Here is a 23,942-nt window from a genome sequence, read left to right as displayed (position 1 = left end):
ATATGGCTCACAGAATTGAGATGTCAACTCTGGCTCAAGCCTAGAGTAACAGCGTCACGTTTTCGTGAGGTGTGCCATGTCAGAGGGCATAGCTCTGCAGAGTCCCTTGCTGAACGCATCATCAGAGGTACCAGACGGACGGCTGAAATGAAGAGAGGTCTAGAGATGGAGTCCGGAGCAGCATCTGAGTATTGCAGGATACTCAATGTAAATCACACACCATGTGGCCTCATCATCCACCCAGATGCTCACTGGCTTGGTGCAGCCCCTGATGGTGTCGTATTTGACCCCACTGAATACCCCCAGTTTGGCTTGGTCGAGATTAAATGCCCTAATGTGAAGAATTACATTGACTGTAAGTATCTGTATATGGAGTACGGATGTTCAAAACTAAAAAAAGACATGCGTATTACTGGCAGATTCAAATGTCAGTTACTAATCAGCGGGCTTCACTGGTGTGATTGTGGTGTGGGCTAAGGAGGATTTTTTTGTGGAGCGTGTTTATATGAATGCAAATGTACAGAGACAAATTCGTGAGAAGACAGATTTATTTTACTTCTACACATATATGACAAAATATCAGTCATTGAAATGTTAACATGTTCTATACAGAATCTTTTTTAAATCAAATGTTCCCTTATTTAACAGTATTTGAGCTTTTCTTAAACAGCACAATGTGTTTTTGATGTAAAGAACCTGGAAATATGAAAAAAGTTTATGAAAAAAATATTTACAGTTACAAATGTAAATGTTACAAATTATTCATATGTAATTAATTATTGTTTGATTAATAAAAATAAGAGCTTTATTTTAACCCATGACTTAACTAGTGCTTTGTTTTGATAGTTTGACAACAGGCATGCCACTGTAAATAACTGGTTATTGTTTACTGTGTGGGGAAAAGGAAATTATGCCATCAAACAACTTTTGTTTGATTCTCCTTATTACACGTTCTACGCGTACACCAAGTCGGGCTATGGATTGCGTTTCAGATACCTGGTATGCAGGCATCTGACTTTGCTTTGACAAAAATGGTGGGCAGTAGACTTTGCACTTAACACAATCAGTAATTAGGAAGCCCTTGCCAATCATCACTGCCATTTCTTCTGTGAGCAACTTGGCCAATCCTGATTGTTTGAATAACTCTTTGTCACTGACTGACCCAGCGTAAAGTGAGGAGACAAATGTCACTGCACCGTGTGGGGCGATGCCAACTAGGCCCTTCATGGTGCAGTGAGACTTGTATGCGGAGTACATCTCACTTTGTAGGAGTGGTGATGATGGTGTCTGACACCTGAGCTCAGTGCAGTCCAAGATAACCCGAGTTACAGGGATGGCTGGAGCCTCGTCGGAGGAAGGTGGCCTCAGACGCGCTGGGAAGCCTGTCCGGAAGCGTCTGCCTTGATGTTGGTCATAGGCTTGGTGGGCGTGCGTGGGACGCTCCGGGAGCTAGCTCATCGCGGGAGGGAGGGGTTCCGAGGCCACCGTGGGAGTGCTGGACTGGCCAACGCTCAGGCACAGAACGTCCTGTTCCTGCTTCTTCTTCCTGGCTTTGTACCTGTAACAGAAATGCAACACAGCCTATGAGTAATCAGCCTGTATAGCTCACAGTGTCAATGAGATCAATTTCAAACCAAAAAGACTTAAAGGTGGGTAAACTCACCACTGGGTCAGTGTCCTCTGATTCAGCTCAAAGAGCTGTATTCTGGTCCGTGCCACGAGGCCAGGGCTGCCCAGGACTACGCCCCTGTTGACGCCGTAGTCCCTCATGATGGCAGCCCACCTGTTCACCCTGACGCCGGCGATGGTCTGCCCACCAGGGTGAAGGCGACAAAGCGCCGGGGCAAATGGCCTCGACGAGGCGGCTCACCCTGGGCCACTGAGCAGGCCCGCTGCCTTGTCCGAGGAAGCAGCTGCAGACAGACACAGACCGAAATCAGTGACACGGATACAAGCCAAACTAGAAAAGCCCGAAGGATACTGGATTACTGAATGTTCGCCTACCGCTTCAGACTCTCTGTCCCAGCGACAACAGACGTCTAGGAAAGACTGCTTTTGGACAGTCGGTTTCTGTGACGTGGCGGGCAGACAGCACTGCCTTTGTCGCTCTCTGGCAGTTTGTCCCAGAGTGCAAGGATGCCGTCTACCCTCTGTTGTGTCACAAAAGCCATACATAGGAGATTACATACGTTAAACATACAGATGTTTCCTTACTAAGAGTGGAAGCGAGGTCTTCGCTTCCTGGTCTTGTCAAACTGACCTACAGAAGCTTATTTTAAACATCCTGTATCCTGCAGGCACTTAGAATATGGGAAAGAGCAGACAATCATTTTCTCCGACACTCTTGATAATAAGCAATTTGATTAATACTGTGACGGGCAGGGTGAGCGAAATAAAATGGAAGCGTTCACGTTTAAAAGAAAAGTGCGCAAACCAAAAACCCGTGACTTTGATCGGAATTAAGGATATAATAACCAGCGGTCAACTGGTACAAAAGACAAGACATATATAGGCAAACAAACGACCCTCAGGTGAGACGGATCACGGGCTCCGCCCACCCGAGGGACACACACAACGCAACGATACAGGACAGCTGCCGCTGTAGACGGGGGCGACCAGCAGTGGGCCCGCCGTACTGTGACAAATACTACAATGTGAGCAAAATATAACGTGATTAACATAAGAAATTTGGTTAATACTTTAAGGCTAGTCAAATTCTATAAGGATTATAAAAAGCTGTTTGATTAGAATATATGAGCTTTCATTCTTGAGCATTGTGGTTAAAATATACCTTAGCATTCTTTTACAAATAAAATTCTCCAACAATACTACTAGTCATCTTGGAGAGTTATGTTAATAAAGTTGATAAATCATTTTCCAGGGGGGAAAAACCCAGAAATTTGTGTTTTCACAGAAGAATAAAATAATAAAAAATCGTATGAGTTTTTAAATGACAAACATTTTTAACAACCAATTTACATTAGCTAAACAGCACTGTGCGCATGCTCACTACGCGGTCAACGTTTGTTGACGTTGCTATGCTAACTTCCGTCTTGTATCTTCAAATGTTTGATATATGATCTTTTCTTTCAAAACGGCGAAATTTGATTCTTTATTAAACTAATGGTATAAATTAAAAAGTAATCTTATTGTGGTATTTATTATTTCATTTTATTATCAATATATATTTTTTCAAAGATAAATTTATTTTTTTTTAAGTAAGAAGAGGTTTTCCCGTAGGTCAGTGGATTGCATGTTGCGCTACGAACCGATTGCCCACTCAGTGGGGGGTTCGTAATCTGACCTTGACGCTGCCGTGTACACGCCGGACCGCCAGGTAAAGTATAAGCGTAATAAGTTACTCCAGTGCCAACGTCGGCAGTTGAAAAAAGCCGTGGTCCAGACCTACTGCAAAACCATCCTTTTATTTTATACTAATTGCTTTCCTTTCAACTTCATGCTTACGCCCCTTGCACAAAGGACACTAAATCTTTCACAAATTTATGCAAAATCCACACAGAGCAGCCCAGACCGAGAATCGAACCCAGACCGCCTTGTTGTGAGGCGAAAGTGCTAACCACTACACCACCGTGCCGCCTCCTTCAACTCACCTACTTTTAAAAGTGATGCACTCTGCCGTTACGCGCCTCCGTTACTTCTCCTTCATCGAGCCTGTGCGAGTTCGCCACGTTTACTCTGCTCGTCCGTCACAAACGTTTGCAGTTTGTCAACTTGGCTTTTTCCCCACCATACTGCACAAAGCGGGGTGATACTATCCCGCTCCCATATTCGCACTTGGACTCAATGACAACATTTTAAACCAAACCAAACTCAATAAAGCATTTTCCTTACAACTCTGGGGGGGAGAAAAGCATGAATGAAACCAAAGACATTGCTTATGTAGCGCACGCAGTTTGTTTCAGTATAGGAAAAATACACATTAGATGGCCTGTATTTGCGATCGGTTCAGAACCTGGATCTAAAGCAAAAAAATGTATGCCTCGTCATACATACACAAATACGAAGGTAAGGAAAATTTTATCTGATATTTTAGGTTGGCCCATGAAATAATCTAGTTAGTTAATGCTAGCAAGGATAACTACATTAGTGTTAGCTGCGCTAGTTTGTCCTGTTGACAAGTGGATTCGTATGTTGAAGCTGCAACTTGGCTGTTGTTCAATGATCTTAACTTCTAGGCATGCATTGCATTAAAATAACGCTTGATATCTTCACCCTGTTATAATGGTCAGAATTGCTAACACAGCTCAACAGCATGAAAATATTGCTAATGTGTCTACAGTCTACTATCTAGGGTTAGATATGTAGCTGTCTAATGTGCTATCTGTGCAGTTGTTTTAAATGTTAAATGTATATTTTTTATTCAGTGTCGAATAGGGACCGGTGTTCTGTCGAGTTGTGCTGCTTATTAATATTTTACATGGTGAGCATATCTCGATAGGCTGATATCATACATCAAATAATGATTTCCTTATCAAATCATGCTTTCAGTACAGACCCATATTTTTTTTACATCAATACTAACTCTGTGCGCACTGTATGGACAAGGGAAGCGTGGATTAAAATCTATTATAGCTTCCTTATTAATATTTTACATGGTGAGCATATCTCGATAGGCTGATATCATACATCAAATAATGCTTTCCTTATCAAATCATGCTTTCAGTACAGACCCATATTTTTTTTACATCACTACTAACTCTGTGCTCACTGTATGGACAAGGGAAGTATGGATTAAAATCTATTATAGCTTCCTTATTAATATTTTACATGGTGAGTGTAGTATAGTTATAGAGCCCGCTAGGGGGTGCTAGAGGGGAGGAGTGAAGGGAAGAGAAGAAGTGTAGCGGGAGTAGATGACGAAGGAGAATAAAGGAAAAAGACTTAAAGTAATCAACAGGTCTCATTATTGAACAACACAACATTTATGGCGACGAGGATAAACAAAGAATCAAGACACATTAAAGTGAAGAGAAGAACGACACGGATTTAACGTTCCGAACCGACTTTAGAAACTTTAGGACCTGATTGCATTTTGTGAGCTAGCAGAGTTAGCGTGATCTGCACAACGAAATGGCGGACGAGCCTACGGGAAATGCTAATGGACAAGCACAGCCAGGTGGGAATACGATGGTACAAATATTACCACCAAATTCTTTGAATATGGGAGTAGCAGATCTGTACACGGAATATAAATTGTGGATGGACTCGTATAAGATTTTCGAAATTGCCAGTGGATCCATACACAGCACGGATGAGGTGAGAAGAGCTACTTTGCTACATTGTATAGGAACCTCCGTCCAACGTATTTTTGCTAACTTAGAAGGTCCGAAGGACACTTATCAGCAGACAATAACCGTGCTGGACAAATACTTTACACCACGGAGAAATGTAGTGCTCGAGAGGCATAAATTTAGACAGAGAACTCAGGCTCAGGACGAGACTATTGATGCATATGTGAATGCACTCCGGGAACTGGCCAGATCGTGTGACTTTGCAGGGCTAGAATCAGACATGATACGGGACCAAATTGTGGAGAAATGTGCAAATAGAAGGCTTTGTGATAAGCTGTTGCAGGAGGATGGACTTACATTGGAGAGAACACTCACAGTAGCAAGAGTTTTTGAAGCTGCACAAGCAGAAGCCAAAACGCTGTCAGACGGCAATAGACTAAAGGATAGTACTGTGAACTTTACCAAAGACAGACACACACAGCCTCAATGGTTTGAAAAGAAGGGCCCTGTCAAGAAAGGAGATTGTGATGAGGAAAACAATGTATGTTACAGATGTGGATTGACTAACCACAAGGCAGATGACTGTGGGGCCAGAACAGCTAAATGCATGTATTGCAAGAAAGTGGGTCATTATGCACGAGTTTGCAGAAAGAAGACTACGGACAAAGAGAGTGGTTATGGAAACACTGATCTAAAACAAAGAAAATCAGAGTCAGGCAGGACCAAACCAGAGAGATTGAGAAATGTCGATGAATACAGCTCAGACGATTCTGACGAGTTTGTTTATTCTGTTGACCCTGAAGGAAAAGAACCAATACGGATTAATGGACAAATAGTGCGAATGGTAATAGACACAGGAAGTAGTAGTAACTTTATATCTGACAGTCTTTACAATAGACTTTTCAAAACAAACACAAAGCTGAAATTAACAACGAAAAAGTTTTATGCATATGGACAGAAAACACCATTACCATGCATTGGATTTTTCGAAGCTGAATTTTACTGGAAGGGAAACAGAATGAAGGACGATGTCTATGTGATCAGAGGCAATGCTGAGCCACTGTTAGGACGGAAGTCCAGCTTTACACTGAACATACTGAACAAGAGAGAGACAGTCAGTGCAGTACAACAGTCTCAAAGATTTCAGAACCTGTTTAAAGAATATGGAGAACTATTCAAAGGATTGGGAAATGTAAAGGGGTACACACACAAGATAACAGTAGATAAGTCTGTACCACCTGTGGCACAGAAATTAAGACAAATTCCATATCACATGAAAGAAGCTGTGAATCAAGAATTGGACAAAATGCTTGAACAGAACATAATTGAAGAAGTAAATGAAGGATCTGAGTGGGTTTCGAATTTACTGCTCACGCCAAAGAAAGATACAGTAGAGTTGAGGCTCTGTGCAGACCTCAGAGAGGTGAACAAAGCGGTGATTAGGGAAAGACACCCAGTACCGACTGTAGATAGCATTCTCCAAGCAGTTCAGGGATCTAAAGTCTACGCAAAACTGGATGCAAGGAAAGGCTTCTGGCAAATTGACTTAGATCCAGAGTCAAGACACCTGACCACATTCATTACACACCGAGGTTGCTACAGGTACAAAAAGGTACCATTTGGATTATCATCAGCACCAGAGGCTTATCAGAAGGCTATGGATTTATTGCTTAGTGGTATGCCGGGAGTAGTGTGTTACATGGATGACATGGTCTTATATGCAGATGACGAGGAACAGCTAGAAGAAAGACTGAGGAGAGTGTTCAAAAGATTTCAGGAGAGAGGACTGACACTTAACAAAGACAAATGTGTGTTAGGATTGAATCAGATTGAAATACTAGGTCATGTGATCTCAGGAGAGGGAATAAAGCCTGATCCAAGAAAAGTGGAAGCAATAAGCAAGGCACCAAGACCCGAGAACATTTCACAACTACGTTCATTTTTAGGTACATGTGGATTTTTGATGAAATTCATACCAGATTATGCAAACATGTCCGAACCACTCAGGAGACTGACACGAAAGGGTGAAGAATGGCAGTGGACCACAGAGACTGAAAAGTCTTTTAAAGACATGAAAAGAGCACTGGTAAGTCAACCATGCCTAGCTTACTTCAAGTTAGACGCACCGACCACTGTAATTGCTGATGCCAGTCCAATAGGATTAGGAGCTGTTCTACTTCAAAAACAGTCCACTGGACAAAACAAACCAATAGCATATGCAAGTCGCTCTTTAACTGCCACGGAAAGACGATATTCACAAATTGAACGAGAGGCTCTTGGATGTGTTTGGGCTGTAGAGCACTTTAGAACATACCTATGGGGCGGCAAGTTTACCATACAAACAGACCATAAGCCACTGATCTATATGTTCAATCCAGAAAAAGCAACAATGTTGCCACCACGAATTCAGAGACTGGGGATGAGACTGCATCCATTTGAATACAAAATTGAACACGTGGTTGGTAAATGTAACATAGCAGACTCTCTCTCTAGACTGCCCTTGTCTGCCGCAGAATGTAGTAAGTACGTTGACACATACATGGAGAGGGTACTCTCCATACTCGCAAGTGAAGTACCAGCCATGACACTCGAGGACATCAGAAAAGACACACAAGAAGACAATACTCTGAACCAACTTATATCAATTATTGAGACAGGACAATGGCCAACAAACATGACGGAGGAGTTGCAACCATATAAGAGATGTGCAGAGGAATTGTCGACCCACAACGGACTGATCCTTAGGGCCCACAGGATTGTGCTGCCCAAAAGCAAAACAAGACAGGCCATGAACATTGCACACGAAACACACCAAGGAATAGTAAGGACAAAACAGTCTTTGAGAAACAAATTTTATTGGCCTAATATGGATATTGACATTGAAAGATTGATTAGACACTGTAATACGTGCATTCTGAACCAACCTCTGCATGACGATCAACCACTTCAGCCACTGGAGTTGCCCCCAAAGCCATGGACAAAGCTAGGTGTGGATCTAGTAGGCCCTATAGATAATAAGCATATACTGACAGTAATTGATTACTATACGTCTTACCCAGAAGCAGTAGTTGTGTCTGATATATCTTCACAGACAGTTACTGGAGAACTAATGAAGATATTTGCAAGGTTTGGATACCCCCTGGAGGTAGTGACTGATAATGGAAGGCAATTTGTGTCCACTCTTTTTGACTCTTTTCTGAAAACCTGTGGAATCAAACATATCAGAGCATCCCCTTACTATCCAAAGAGTAATGGCAAGATTGAGCGCTTCCATCGCTATCTGAAGAAGGCTTTCAGAGTCAGTGAGTGTGAAGGAAAGCGTTGGACAGACGAACTGTCAAAGATCCTGATGGCGTATCGTACAACCACCCACAGAGCATCTGGGGAAACCCCAGCTTATCTCATCTTTGGGAGGGATATGCGCAACCAACTACCTCATTGGGGAGAAGAAGAAAATGAGAACAGAGACATAAGAAAGCATCATGATGAATATAAGAAGAAAATGAAAGAGTATGCTGACAAGAAACATGGAGCAAAAGAACATGGTTTTGAGGTCGGAGACATTGTATACATTGCAAATCTGGAGAACAACAAGTTGGATTCAAGATACAAAGATGTGCGTTATGTTATAGTAAGGAGTACCTCTGACTCTTCCTTTGAGCTGGTCAACACTGAAAATGGAAGTAGAGTTATGAGGAATGTCAAACACCTCCGACATGCACCCATAATAGGGGAGGTCAACATCCCAGAACCAGAGACTCCGGACTTAGACATTAGGGCACCCGAGGATTTACTACAGTCACAACACTTGCCAACTGAGACTCCTCAAGAGACTGTCACAGTACCGGAAACCGCACTTGCAGATGAACTTACCACCAGATCTGGGAGGGTTATCAGGAAGCCAGCTCGCTACAGAATGTAGAATTGAAAAAAAATAATGTGGGAAATGGTTTTGTTTTAGTAGTTAAGGTGGTTTAAAACGTGTTTTATTATGTGAGGTTCTATGTTGGAAATGTTACTAGGCCACAAGATGTTCAATTTAGTTGGGCTAGAAGTTAAAATCCTACAAGGGAAGGAAAATGTAGTATAGTTATAGAGCCCGCTAGGGGGTGCTAGAGGGGAGGAGTGAAGGGAAGAGAAGAAGTGTAGCGGGAGTAGATGACGAAGGAGAATAAAGGAAAAAGACTTAAAGTAATCAACAGGTCTCATTATTGAACAACACAACAGTGAGCATATCTCGATAGGCTGATATATTACATCAAATAGTGTTTTCCTTATCAAATCATGCTTTCAGTACAGACCCATATATTTTTTTTACATCAATACTAACTCTGTGCGCACTGTATGGACAAGGGAAGCGTGGATTAAAATCTATTATAGCTTCCTTATTAATATTTTACATGGTGAGCATATCTCGATAGGCTGATATCATACATCAAATAATGCTTTCCTTATCAAATCATGCTTTCAGTACAGACCCATATTTTTTTTACATCACTACTAACTCTGTGCGCACTGTATGGACAAGGGAAGTGTGGATTAAAATCTATTATAGCTTCCTTATTAATATTTTACATGGTGAGCATATCTCGATAGGCTGATATCATACATCAAATAATGCTTTCCTTATCAAATCATGCTTTCAGTACAGACCCATATTTTTTTTTACATCAATACTAACTCTGTGCGCACTGTATGGACAAGGGAAGCGTGGATTAAAATCTATTATAGCTTCCTTATTAATATTTTACATGGTGAGCACATCTCGATAGGCTGATATCATACATCAAATAATGTTTTCCTTATCAAATCATGCTTTCAGTACACACCCATATTTTTTTTACATCACTACTAACTCTGTGCGCACTGTATGGACAAGGGAAGCGTGGATTAAAATCTATTATAGCTTCCTTATTAATATTTTACATGGTGAGCATATCTCGATAGGCTGATATCATACATCAAATAATGCTTTCCTTATCAAATCATGCTTTCAGTACAGACCCATATTTTTTTTACATCACTACTAACTGTGTGCACTGTATGGACAAGGGAAGTATGGATTAAAATCTATTATAGCTTCCTTATTAATATTTTACATGGTGAGCATATCTCGATAGGCTGATATCATACATCAAATAATGCTTTCCTTATCAAATCATGCTTTCAGTACAGACCCATATTTTTTTTACATCAATACTAACTCTGTGCGCACTGTATGGACAAGGGAAGCGTGGATTAAAATCTATTATAGCTTCCTTATTAATATTTTACATGGTGAGCACATCTCGATAGGCTGATATCATACATCAAATAATGTTTTCCTTATCAAATCATGCTTTCAGTACAGACCCATATTTTTGTTACATCACTACTAACTCTGTGCGCACTGTATGGACAAGGGAAGCGTGGATTAAAATCTATTATAGCTTCCTTATTAATATTTTACATGGTGAGCATATCTCGATAGGCTGATATCATACATCAAATAATGCTTTCCTTATCAAATCATGCTTTCAGTACAGACCCATATTTTTTTACATCACTACTAACTCTGTGCGCACTGTATGGACAAGGGAAGTATGGATTAAAATCTATTATAGCTTCCTTATTAATATTTTACATGGTGAGCATATCTCGATAGGCATAACTCTGTTGGCATTACACAAAACGTTGTAGGACCCACACACTATCAAAATCATACCCTAGATTTAATCTTAACGTTGGGTATTGACGTAGATAATATAAATATACTCCCGCAAACCGTAGCTATCTCTGATCACTATTTAGTCAAATTTGAGATTCATCTTTACATAAATACCCGCCCGTCTCCTCGGCAGTGTATAAAGCGCTCGATAAATTCATTAACAGCAACACAGTTTATTGAAGCCCTCCCTGATTTAACTGCTCTAGCCCACTCGCCATCCTATCCAGGAGAGTTAGACAGTCTAACCAACTGCATAGAGAATACCTGCAGATCAGCTCTAGACATAGTAGCTCCACTCAAATATAAAAAGACTAGATCTAAAAAACTCGCTCCGTGGTACACTGACCAAACTAGAAACTTAAAACAAATAGCACGTAAATTAGAGCGGAAATGGCGATCTACTAAGTTGGAAGTATTCTACTGTGCCTGGAAGGATAGCATCATTGACTACAAACGGGCACTCGCTAAAGCACGCTCAGCATACCTAGCCTCACTGATAGAGAAAAATAAAAACAATCCTAGATTTCTTTTTAATACTATTTCCAAACTTACAATAAATCAAGCAGGCGCAGAACCTCAGATTCCAGTAAACCTCACTAGTAATGTATTTATAGATTTTTTTGATAATAAAATTGAGAATATTAGACAAAATATAAAACCTTTTATTAGTAATACAACTGGTATGTCATCTGGTTTGGTTGACATCGATTTAAATCGCATACTGGGAGAAAAAACTTGATGCTTTTCATCCACTCCCACAATCAGAATTAGAGAAAATAATTTCTTCCTTAAATTGTGCTACCTGCACACTAGACTCGGTTCCATCAAAGTTATTAAAAGAGGTATTACCAGCGGTAACTGAACCTCTTCTAACTATAGTTAACTCATCCATTACAATAGGTCACATGCCCAAATCATGTAAATTAGCAGGTATTAAACCTCTGATTAAGAAACCAAATCTTGATCCTACTGTACTATCTAATTATAGACCCATTTCAAACACATCATTTATATCTAAGATCATAGAAAAAGCTGTTGCCCAGCAATTATGCCTATATCTGCATAGGCATCACATATTTGAAAAGTTCCAATCTGGTTTTAGGCCCCATCACAGTACTGAAACAGCATTAGTTAAAGTAACAAATGACCTCCTCCTTGCTTCAGATCAAGTTTATGCATCGCTGTTAGTGCTTCTTGATCTTAGTGCAGCTTTCGACACAATTGATCATAGGATCTTGCTAGAAAGGTTAGAACGCTGGGTTGGAGTCTCTGGCACAGCCCTTTCATGGTTTCATTCTTACTTAACAAATCGCTATCAGTTTGTAGAGCTCAATAATATTCCATCCAAACGTACAAAAGTTAAATATGGGGTCCCGCAAGGCTCCATTCTAGGACCACTATTATTTACATTATATATGCTACCATTGGGCACAGTTATAAACAAACATGGTGTCAATTTTCACTGCTATGCAGATGACACTCAACTTTACATATCAGCCAAACCTGATGACAAACTCAGTTTAAGAAAAATTGAGGCCTGTGTGCACTGTATGGACAAGGGAAGTGTGGATTAAAATCTATTATAGCTTCCTTATTAATATTTTACATGGTGAGCATATCTCGATAGGCTGATATCTTACATCAAATAATGCTTTCCTTATCAAATCATGCTTTCAGTACAGACCCATTGTCACGGTACAGCTCCTGGCCCCTCCCCTTTGGCCGTGTGTTTATGTTGTCTACGTCTAGTCGTAGACAGGATCTCCGTCGGTGTGGTTGTGTCTGAGTGTGTTCATCAGTCTCACCTGTGGCTCATCTCATGAACACTCGGCGCTTATGTGGTTTGTCTATTTAATGTGCGTTCGCGCATTGTCCCGTGCTCGTCATTTATGTCAGTCTTATACGTTCATGTGTGTAAGCTATACGTGCGCTGTCTGGACTATTTTTGTATTAAATAAAATAACATTAGTGGAAGACCATTGGACTCGTGCCTCGTCCGTCTCCCTGCGCCCAGCGTCACACCCATCTTTGTTTTTTTTTTTACATCGCTACTAACTCTGTGTGCACTGTATGGACAAGGGAAACATGGATATGCAGTTTATTAGAACTTCTTTATTAGAACTTGTATATAAACCAAGCACAACACTAACTTTTTACAACAGTAACATTTTTTGCACACATATAAGACTAGTTTCTTTGTTGTATTCGGCACATTCAACATGTGCCCACCTACTGCAGAAATCACACTGCACCTACCCCCCAAAAAAAGCCATTAGGTACATATTAGTACTAATACTACTCCAGTTGTCTAATAATACAAAGTATGCTTATGTTATACATTACCATTTCAATCATGCTCTTGTCTGCATCAGATTCCAGCAAGGAGCACACCACACAGTAATCATCTGCATTCCCTAGAAACAATGATTTTAGTATGGTTTTAAACTGTAGCACTCATTCTCTAGAAATAATCATGTAGTAAAGAGTCTCTGCAGTAGCTTTATGGTACAGGACACAGATTGATAGTTTCGTTACCTTTGAGTCAGATGATGGAATATGGATTTATATGGGTTTTGACTAAAGAAAACTTTATGGCACTGCTTTCATGCAGTGTTTGATACCACTGAACTTTACACTGCAGCAGTGCACAGGCTACTTCAAGTCGTGCCTTGGTAACATCTTGTGGGGATGTCTGGACAGCGCTGATGTTTCTCCTCTGGAAATAATCTTCTGCAAACTGCAAAGTGGCATTTTACATGGTAAGAGTAATATCAGTTACTTATAAATGCCCATCACATTATTTTCAAAAGGTTTACCCTCAACACTAAAATCCCACAACTGCTGGAATCCTGCTGCTTGTTGTGCAGTATTGTTTGTACTGTCCATTTAGGCTCCTGGTCTCCATGGCCTGTCATCCTTAAGAAGTTCCTAATTATTGTTTTTAAAAAATGATAGAAGAACACAGTTTAACATCACACCAGTTCTTTTCAGAAAAAAGCTCCAAAATTAGCACTGTAAAATAGCAATGTTAAAATGTTATTACCGCCAGTTACGTAGCAGCTTGCGCTCGAGTGCACTTTCATTTGCCAGGGGATCGATCAACACAAGGACCTTGTCAGACATGTTGACAATCTAAAAGAAATTAGTTCATTCATGTTATTCTCTCGTCATATTATAACACTCTGCTGCATCATAGCACAATTAGAATATCTCTGTACGATTCATGCAAATAATGACTGATGTACACTACCAGTCAAATGTTTGAACACAAAAAAAAAGACATTTTAATCTAAAGGATTATGCCTTAATTTGTTTATAAGACAATTTGGGAAGGTTGTTGTATATATTAATTAATTCTCAACATACTTGATTTTAAATGCACCCTTTATTTCAGAACTTTAGTTCTCTACAAGGTCTCTGCATGTGAGAATGTGTTCAGGACTGATGTTAAAGCATCATAGGTGCTGCTTCATGAACAGGACAGTTACTTCAAAGAATCTAATATTTGTTTATTAGAGCATAAATAGAGCACAGCATTCGTTCATTGCTTTAGCATCTTTCCAGTTTTTTTATGTCAAAAATAATAAAAATAAACAAAGTAGGTGTGACCAAACATTTGACTTGTAGTGTAAACAAACCTGCTCTGAAAAATAAGGAAAGGTAAACAAACCACTAAAACCCAGTGAGCCCCAGTGTTTACAGGGCACATCCAGATTTCCTCCAGTGGAAACGTCATCTAAAGAATGTGTTGAATACAAAGTTGTCATTATTGTTACTGATAATCATTACTGCTAGACTGTAAAAGTGATGAAAGTACCTTTTTGAGCCTCTGGAATTGTCCAGAAAACAACGATGTTGCAATAACGCCACAGAGCTGGTGAACAGCTTTCTGTTAAGAACAACTGAAATTTTAATTATGTTGCAAGAAATACCTAACACAGCTACATAAATATAATTGCCACTTACCTGCTGTTTTTCAATGAGTGTGTGCAAGTACGCATCAATAACCTGCATTGTAAAATAAACAACCATTAAAGATTGTTATACTTCCTCTTGTAATACATTTTGACAGTGATTTGGTCTCTTACATCATCAGCCAGCCACTCGGTCCCATGCAGTGTACGGAAAGACGAATCAAACAGTTTATATGGTCCAACAACTGCCTCCACCCGACCACAGTCTTCTGCAGCCCACAACATTCGAACTGAAAGCACAGCATGAATGTCAAAGCATAGATATTTGTTTTTTCTAATCCCTGTACTATTACAGTTACATGGCCAAAAGCATGTGAATACATGAACACCATTCTCATTTGCCCTAGTTTAACGCCAGGGCCTTTCAAACCCAGGGCCATCTATACACAATTCCCTATGCCATTGCATGATGTAGAATTAAGATTTCCCTCCCATACAATGACCATGCCTGGCCAGATCAGTTCATTAGAAGAGGTATGCACATACTTTTGGCAACATAGTGCATCTGACAAACGTCCAACAGGTCTAAATGGCCAACGGGCCAACATGTATAGTTTGAACAGGCCAAATCCCTTTCATGCAAACTATAAACAAGGGTAGGCTGAACAAATGACCAACAGGTCAAACTTGAACACAGAACTCATTAACAACCTCTTTCTTGTATGCTTTCCTGTATGGCTGATGAACCTGGGGGATGCTTCAACAGTCAACAGTGGTAATTGTCACATACACTGTTGACTGGTATACAGAAAGCTGTGAAAGGCAAACTCATCATACTCTAATGATTGTGTAATTGAAAAAATGTCTGTATAAAGACTCATTGAATAATAAGGAATGGATCAAATAAACACTAAACAAGAAACAATATATTCAAGACCTATGTAGGCCTCAATTTACCTCTGTTGTTGCATCACAGACTTGAGTGTGTTTTTTAGGGGCAAAGTGGATAACTGATGGTCTCTGTGGCAGGTAAATGTCTTCAGTTAGTCTTTCCAAATCTCCTCCCATGGTCAAAGAGTTGGGGCCATCAGAACATGTGCTGGTCTCATTCTCTTTGAGGATCTTGTGAGATTCTTGAGTGGTGACTTGCCTGTCATCATTTTGGCTTCTTCTGTATGGCTTGATGTGGTTGACACCCAGGTCTACTGACGCACCCATGCGTCAAAGATGGCCACCGTGCGAGTATATACATTAATGTTATTAATATCTCAGCGATACAACATCGCAGGCACACGGTTAGAACGTGTTTGAAAACTGGAAACTGTTTTCAAAAAAATGTTAATTCATGCTTGAGCAGACTGGCCACAAGATGGCAATACATGACCGAGTTGAAGCACGCCCGTATATGGCTAATCCTTTTATGGCTTGCACAAGGGGGGGGGGGGGGGGGGGATTGCTCCTGCCTGTGACTGCTGTGACTGGCGGATTCAAGTGTCAGTCATTACATGACCGCTGACATCACTCACATCGCCCTTTACGGATGTAGGAGGGTTTTAGGACGGCATTAGATCCGTTTCACCTCGGACAAACACGGAAATACACTTTGACGGCCGCTAGCTAGCGAGCTAGCGTCTACTCACCTACATGGCGATGGTGAAGGTATGTTGATGATCGATGACTAATAGAATGTTATTTTGCAATATTGATCACTATAATAGCGGGCGATCACAGATAGGGTCGCGAATTTCGCGATGGTCCCGTGTAGTTAGTTCGCTAGCTAGCAGCTAGCTAGCATCTGGCTAGCTAGCGTCTACTGATGAACCTGTGTTGATTTCCTGAGGGGTTTATGAAAAATATAAACGATCGATGACTAAATGCAATATCGATCACTATAATAGCGGGCGATCACAGATAGGGTCGCGAATTTCGCGATGGTGTACTGTAGTCCTGTTTGTAGTTCTATGTAGCATCTAGCTAGCTAGCGTCTACTGATGACCCCCATATTGTAGGCCTGAGGAGAGACTCGTGACCGATGACCTACGACCTCAGGAAACATATCGCCCTTTGCGGAAGTTTTGGCCGCTTTTTGACGCCTGAGGTAAACAAACCGGTTTTGCTCAGTAGTTTACTACTACTACTACTAGCCCTTACTACTACTACATAGCGGTTATGAACCTATGTTGATTTCCTGAAGGGTTTTATGAAAAGTATAACAGATCGAAGGCTAAATGAATGTTATTTTGCAATATTGCTCACTATAATAGCGGACGATCGCAGATCGGCTCGTGATGTGTTACTAGCTGTCTAGCTAGCCTCCTGGCTAGCTGGCTGGCTAGCTAGAAACTGCTTCTGTGCAAAATTCGTAATTTATTCTTTATAAAATTATTTTTACTTATTTTTTTATTATTTCGTATTTGTCTTTTGCCTATATGCTTGCTTTGTAGATGTGAAAGTATAGTATATAATAATCTAGATGAGTGGATATGGTTTTGGCTATGCTGATTTAGCCTGTAGTTCAGGAGTTTGATGGGAGTTTTGTAGTTTGGTGTACACATTTTTGTACTTGTATACTACTATATATATTACATGTTTCACTATTTTTGTGAAGCAAACCCTTGAGCAAACATATTTCAAGCAACAATATTATTGATCTTTTAGTAAATGTGTAATTTCATATAAAATGTGAAAATTTTTGAAAATATGCCTCATATTTCCAGGTTTAGGACCATATTATTTATTTATGCAATACTCTAAGTCAATGTAACCTCATTAGGAAGAGAGCTGAGATTGTTCTGAACATTTTGATATGAGACATGTGGGTAAAATGCTATAATTAAGTATGTTTAGAGACACATTTATGTAACCATGCTTAAACAGCAAAAATGCCCATAGTGTATGTCTGTGTCTCTCTCTGTTCAATAAAAACAAGTTGCTGTGCGCAATTGGCTGCCGCTTCTCGCCGGTGTGTGATTGGTTGTCTGAGAGGTAGCTGTCTTAACAATTGTAAAGCGCCTTGGGTATCGTGAAAAGGCACTATATAAATTGAAACATTCATTCATTTATAAAAAAAATTAGACATACTTCATTCACAAATTCTCTTCCCTGATCAGAGAGTATTCTATTTGGACAACCATGTCTATATAAAATTGAGCAAATATTTCGTCCCACTTCAGCTGTTGATTTTGTCTTTATTGGGAAAGCTTCAACCCATTTGGAAAAGTAATCTGTGGCTGTCAGGATATACTGGAAGCCATCGGCAGTTTTTGGAAGCGGTCCTGTCCAATCAATGCCAATGAGCTCCTAGACAGCAGATACCTATAAATTTAAAACATACATGTTTTATTTTACATTTCAACATTTTTCTTAAAAGCTGTTGTATATTATAGAGATACCACTGGACATTTACTTTTATACACTCCAATGGCTGGGCACCAGTCAAAGGTTTTCCAGTTCGCTGGCACTGATCACATTCCAAGACCTTTAAGAAAGTCACTGTTAATATTTATGCAGATTTATCAACAGCTCAAAACACACAAGAACGCACTTCAACACATACCCAGTTGTCAAGATCAATGGTCATGCCAAGCCAGTAAAATCTGGAGCACACTGCAGCTCGAGTTTTCAGGATGCCTGAATGTCCTCCAATCGGAGAGGCGTGAAATTCCTGAAAGCTTTCTTGCCTCTTCTTTGGATTTTATGGCTTTTCTACTTTTAAAGAAAAGCTGTCCTTCTGCATTGAATATTCATTAACATTCATTAAAGTCGTATAATAATTAAAGAGCTACCTTACCAAGACACTGGCTACATTTAAACAAATAAATGCTCACCCTTTTCAGTAAATTTGGAAGCATACCTCCTCAAATGTAATTTTTGGGAGTTATTATACCCAGATGGGTATGATCCCTGAGAGAGGAAGTTGAATACCTCATCCCACCTGTTCTCCATAGCTATATATGGATAGGGAGAGAGAAGAGATGGGATAACTTTTATAATTTTATTTGGATGTAAAATGGTACATTTCATAGTACATCTCTATTATATATAGAGTACTGAGTATAATGTGCTATATATCTTATCTTTTGTTTGTTTTTAAGGCATGGATTACAGTGAAGTAGAGAGCATGGAAAGAAATCTCTTAAATTTTGCGCTGACCATTCTGAACATTCTAGAAAAGTGGAGGCACCACCACGAATTTGCCTCATGAAATCCTGCCTCATGTCATCTTTGCAAAGCCAGTATGTAAAACATTTACATGTTTATAGGTCAAAATGACAATAGAAACAAATGACAAGCCTGTGGGTCTGCGCATGTGCAAAACCGCAAACGAGCACAACTCGATGCTAAGCACAACTCGACAGAACACCGTCTGTCAGGGGAGGTCAGTGTGAGAGCCTGTGCTACAGGTCCATGAAGAAGGAGTCACCACAGTTTACGAGTAGGGAGGAGGAAGTGTAGGGCTAAAGCAGGGGTTTCATATTTCAGTCCTGTGTCCACAACACTGCACAGTTTAGCATTAAATTATTTTTAATTTTATACAACTGTATTGTTCTAAAATTGGAATAACATTGAGCTGTTGGTATCCTGGAGCTGAGCTTGAAACTCTATGGCAGTGTTTCTCAGTCCTGTTCCTAACTGCTCCACACAGTTTTAAATATTCCACGATTCAACACACTAAGTATTGAATGTACATGATCTAGCTCCAACTGCTTATCAAACAAACGGTTTATTAAGTCACTAGTGAAGTGGATTATGTGTGTTGAGCTATGTGAATTACCACAAGTAGGATTAAGAGACACTGCTCTAGGAATGAATATATTGGCAAAACAGAGTCCCCAGAGTCAGTCCTGTCAACACTATACTTTGCAGTTTTTTTGTGTTCCTCCAATATGACAGTTTTTTACTTAGTTAATGAGCTGAATCTGGTATTATAAATGAGGAAAAGCACTAAAATATGCATGACATGGGGTCTCAGTGACTGGGTTGGAGTCTCTGTTTGTCGTTAAGTTCAGATGTTCACTGTTTTTGACTAACAAAAGTTAAGGGGTTTGTTGACAGGTTAGACCACATATGTCAAAGTCAAGGCCCGCGGGCCAGATCCGGCCCGTGAATTGATTATCTATGGCCCCCTGGATGATATTTAATTACTATTAGAACCGGCCCGCAAGACACAGCCACCCGATGGTGTTTTGCACGCACAAACACTACATTCCCCACAATGCAACGGTAGCCCGCAAAGTCACTGTAGCGCACACAAGCGGCGAGGGTCCGCGCAGCGAAAATGACGTAATCGCAGTGGCTTCACCTGTGCGCTCTGTCGATTCGTGAGGTCGTGCACCTCTCGAATTTTGCAACTTTGCGCGCACCAGCACATTAAACTTAATTAAGTTAAATATTTATACATATATTCGAAATGATTCGTTTTTTATTCACATTATTTAATGGTTGTTTATTTTCAAAACGCCCAATCTTAACGTCTTCACGTTCTCTCATGTTTCGTCCTGGAATTACAAGAGGCTCGTATTTGTTAACGCAATACAAGAGAACTGGGGTGAGTTTCCCAAAACGTTCTTAGCACTAAGTACTTCGTAACCTCGTTCTTATGTACGAGGTTAAGAAGTACTTAGTGCTAAGAACGTTTTGGGAAACTCACTCCTGTTCAGTCAGACAGATATTTGTTGTGAAACGAAGTAGTTACAATTTCAAGCATTTTCAAGTACTTAGCCTAAATTCCAGCACTTTTCAAACCTTTATTACTTTATTCAGTGGCGCAAAAAGGGGGCATGCAGCGTATGCGACGCATAGGGGCGCTGCACTAGAGGGGGCGCCAAATCGATGAGATATAATACTTAATTTGTGTCCATCTTACGTTCGCCACCCCCCCCCCCTCCCCCCGTCAACAACTTTCGTTCGTTCCGATAGTATGTTTGCATACACCTCAGAAAGTAAGTAATTGCACCCCTGACTTTATTCATTTAATGTACAGGACATGTTTTCTTTGAAGGAAGTTTGTTTTTATCTGTTTGCTTGCTGAAAAATGTTTTCACTTGAAATTACTGACAGATCCATAAGAAAATATTGCTTTATTCATTTAAGCATTAAATAATATACACTGTGTTAGGTCTTGGTTCAATAGGCTATGTGCAATCATTTCAATATGTTTTAATAAACATTGAACCAGTCCGGCCCTCTGCTTGTAGTAAATTTGGTTTTTTGGCCCTCTGTGTATTTGACTTTGACATCCCTGGGTTAGACAGATATACATGTCTCAGGATTATGTATAACTTGAGCATTATTTTAATGTCAGTGATAGCCTATCCATGTTCTGTATGCAAAATCTATTGTCATAAAATAAGCAAACGGGTCCAGGTTCCATTCTTGGGGTTCTTATGCCATGCACATTTTTTTTCTCCATTTTAAAACACTTTTTTTACTCGGCCCCACCCACATTGATCTTAATTTGCTAAATAGGTCAATCAGGTTTTAGAAAAGGTAAAACACAACGTGTGATATAGGATCCCCAGGACTGGTATACGGAACCCCTGAATTAAACAAAGTCATTACTAATTTTGCTTACCCTCTTACAGATTGGACTTTCTGATTCAACTCCTGTTGTGCTGAGACACGCATGCTGTTCACATGTCGCAGACACTGCCCTATGCAAACGTATAGTGGCTTTGCTTTTTCAAACTGCACATTTTTCTCAGCTCAGTGTGCCAGTTGTTCCCCCTGTGCACAGCTGTACTGAAACTGAACAGTGCTGGCACAAACCTTGGACAATCGTAAGTTTATAATAATCACACTAGATGAATGATCTAATTTAATGCACTTCTTCTTTCGGCTATTCTCTTTCAGGGGTCACCACAGCGGATCAAACTCCTCCATCTGGCCCTGTCCTGAGTGTCCTCCACTGACACCCCAGCCACTCTGATATCCTCTACCACTGCATCCATAAACCTCCTCTTAGGTCAAGAACTCCACTGCTGTCTCTCCCAAACATTTCCATGCCTCCACTGGAATATCATCAGGTCCAACTGCCTTACCACACTTCATTCTCTGAATTGCAGCCCTTACTTCCTCCTTGCTCACCTGAGGCACTTCCTGATTCACAACCTCTACCTCTTCTAACCTTCTTTCCCTTTCATTCTCTTGATTCATCAGCTCCTCAAAATACTCCTTTCACCTTCCCAAGACACTCTCCTCACCAGACAACACATTTCCATCTTTATCCTTTATCATCCTAACCTGCTGCACATCCTGCCCATCACAGTTTCTCTGTCTGGCCAATCTGTACAGATCCTTTTCCCCTTCCTTAGTGTCCAACTTCTCATACAGCTTGCTATATGCCTTCTCTTTAGCTTCTGCCACTGCTCTCTTTGCCTTGCGACACATCTCCTTGTACCTCTGTCTACTTTCTTCATCTCGCTGAAAATCCCAATTCTTTTTAGCCAACCGCTTTCCTCTCAAACTTTCCTGAACTTCCTCATTCCACCGCCACGACTCCTTGTCTATCTTCCTCTGTCCTGAGGTCAAGTACCTTCCTAGCCACATCCCTCACTGCATTTGAAGTTTCATCCCAGGTATCCAGAACACCACCACCATTACCCAGTACCTGCCTCACCTCATCCCTGAATTTTACACCACAGTCCTCATCCTTTAACTTCCACCACCTGATCTTAGGTTCCGCTCTCACTCTCTTCCTCTTCTTCACCTCCAACATCATCCTACATATCACCATCCTATGCTGTTTAGCTACGCTCTCCCCGGGTAACACCTTGCAATCACTAACCTCTTTCAGGTTTCGTCTCCTACAGAGGATATAGTCGACCTGTGTGCATCTTCCACCACTCTTATGTTACCCTGTGCATGTAACCCATGTAGCCTATCTGTTGACCTGGTGTGCTAAACCTTAAGCACATTCTCTGCCTTACACTCATTTAGAAATTCTAAAACACACTTTTTGCAAAACATTAAACACAGTTGTTCACATAAGACATTCAAACATTCAAAACTGAAAATCATGTGTTTCTTTTGGAAAACACTGCCACGCAACTGCTACACTCACCTACCAAAATCCATACCCAGTCCTCCTCACACGTTACAACACTTGAGCTATGTATGTTTAAATCAATAGTGGTTTAAATTGATGTCCACACATTCAGTCTGTATTGTCTATCTTTTTGCAGGCTTCTACCCAAGACGATTGCATGCAAGCACCTACAAGCACCTGGGAGATGGTCTGACTTGCCAGTGGATGTACTGATGCCGGGGTTGGATGTGCCATTGCCACAAAAGGACGTGCTGATGCTCCTACCTGAGGCCCAACATCTACACCGAAGGGACTGTGGGAACTAGAACCATAAATGTAGAACCACCTTTTGTCCACAAATACGGACTTGTGCTAACAGGCTGCCCAATGGAGGATGGGTTCCCTTTTCAGTCTTGGTCCTCCCAAGGTTTTCTTCCTAATTTTTTATTTATTTATTTAAACTTTATTTTACCAGGGAAAAATCCCATTAAGAACCTCTTTTTCAAGGGAGCCCTGGCCAAGATGCAACAACAGCAATACAGTTACAGCCAACAAATAAAATTACAAAGTTAATTAAAACAGGTGCATGTGAGGGAGGCTGTCTCTCCCTCACTTCCTAATCCCCACCATCATCGTGGGTTTTTCCTCGCCACTGTTGCCTTTGGCTTGCTCATTATGGATCTGGAGCCATACGATTGTAAAGCTGCTTTGTGACAACATGTGTTGTAAAAAGTGCTATATAAATAAATTTGACTTTGACTTTATGATCACAGTGTACCCTTCTTCTGATGGCTACTTCCAGCAGGATAACTCGCCATGTTATAATTCATGATTCATCTCAGACAGATTTATTGAACACAACAATGAGTTCCCTGTACTCCAGTGGCCTACATAGTCAGATCTCAATCCAATAGAGCACCTTTGGGATGTGGTGGAACGGGAGATTCGCATCATTGATGTGCAGCCGACAAATCTGCAGCAACTGCGTAGCAATCACATGATGCTATCATGTCAACATGGACCAGACTCTCTGAGGAATGTTT

The 23,942-nt window shown here is 40.6% G+C and overlaps 3 long non-coding RNA genes across 3 annotated transcripts; 1 reads left to right on the top strand and 2 right to left on the bottom strand.

The window, feature by feature from the left end:
- Positions 1–807: 807 nt before the first annotated feature.
- LOC143505563 (uncharacterized) lies at positions 808–14,190 on the bottom strand. The gene is made up of 4 exons (XR_013127869.1): positions 13,303–14,190; positions 2,005–2,150; positions 1,664–1,913; positions 808–1,558 (listed from the first exon to the last, which is right to left on the bottom strand). It is a non-coding gene; the product is annotated as an uncharacterized LOC143505563 (long non-coding RNA).
- Positions 14,191–14,298: 108 nt separating this feature from the next.
- On the bottom strand, positions 14,299–17,130 carry LOC143505571 (uncharacterized). The gene is made up of 3 exons (XR_013127878.1): positions 15,831–17,130; positions 14,777–15,163; positions 14,299–14,695 (listed from the first exon to the last, which is right to left on the bottom strand). It is a non-coding gene; the product is annotated as an uncharacterized LOC143505571 (long non-coding RNA).
- On the top strand, positions 16,332–23,663 carry LOC143505570 (uncharacterized). The gene is made up of 2 exons (XR_013127877.1): positions 16,332–16,532; positions 21,726–23,663. It is a non-coding gene; the product is annotated as an uncharacterized LOC143505570 (long non-coding RNA).
- Positions 23,664–23,942: the final 279 nt, after the last annotated feature.

Source organism: Brachyhypopomus gauderio, unplaced genomic scaffold (genome assembly GCF_052324685.1).
Source record: "Brachyhypopomus gauderio isolate BG-103 unplaced genomic scaffold, BGAUD_0.2 sc376, whole genome shotgun sequence".
NCBI classification, from domain to species: Eukaryota; Metazoa; Chordata; class Actinopteri; order Gymnotiformes; family Hypopomidae; genus Brachyhypopomus; species Brachyhypopomus gauderio.
This window is presented reverse-complemented; position numbering and strand designations above follow the sequence as displayed.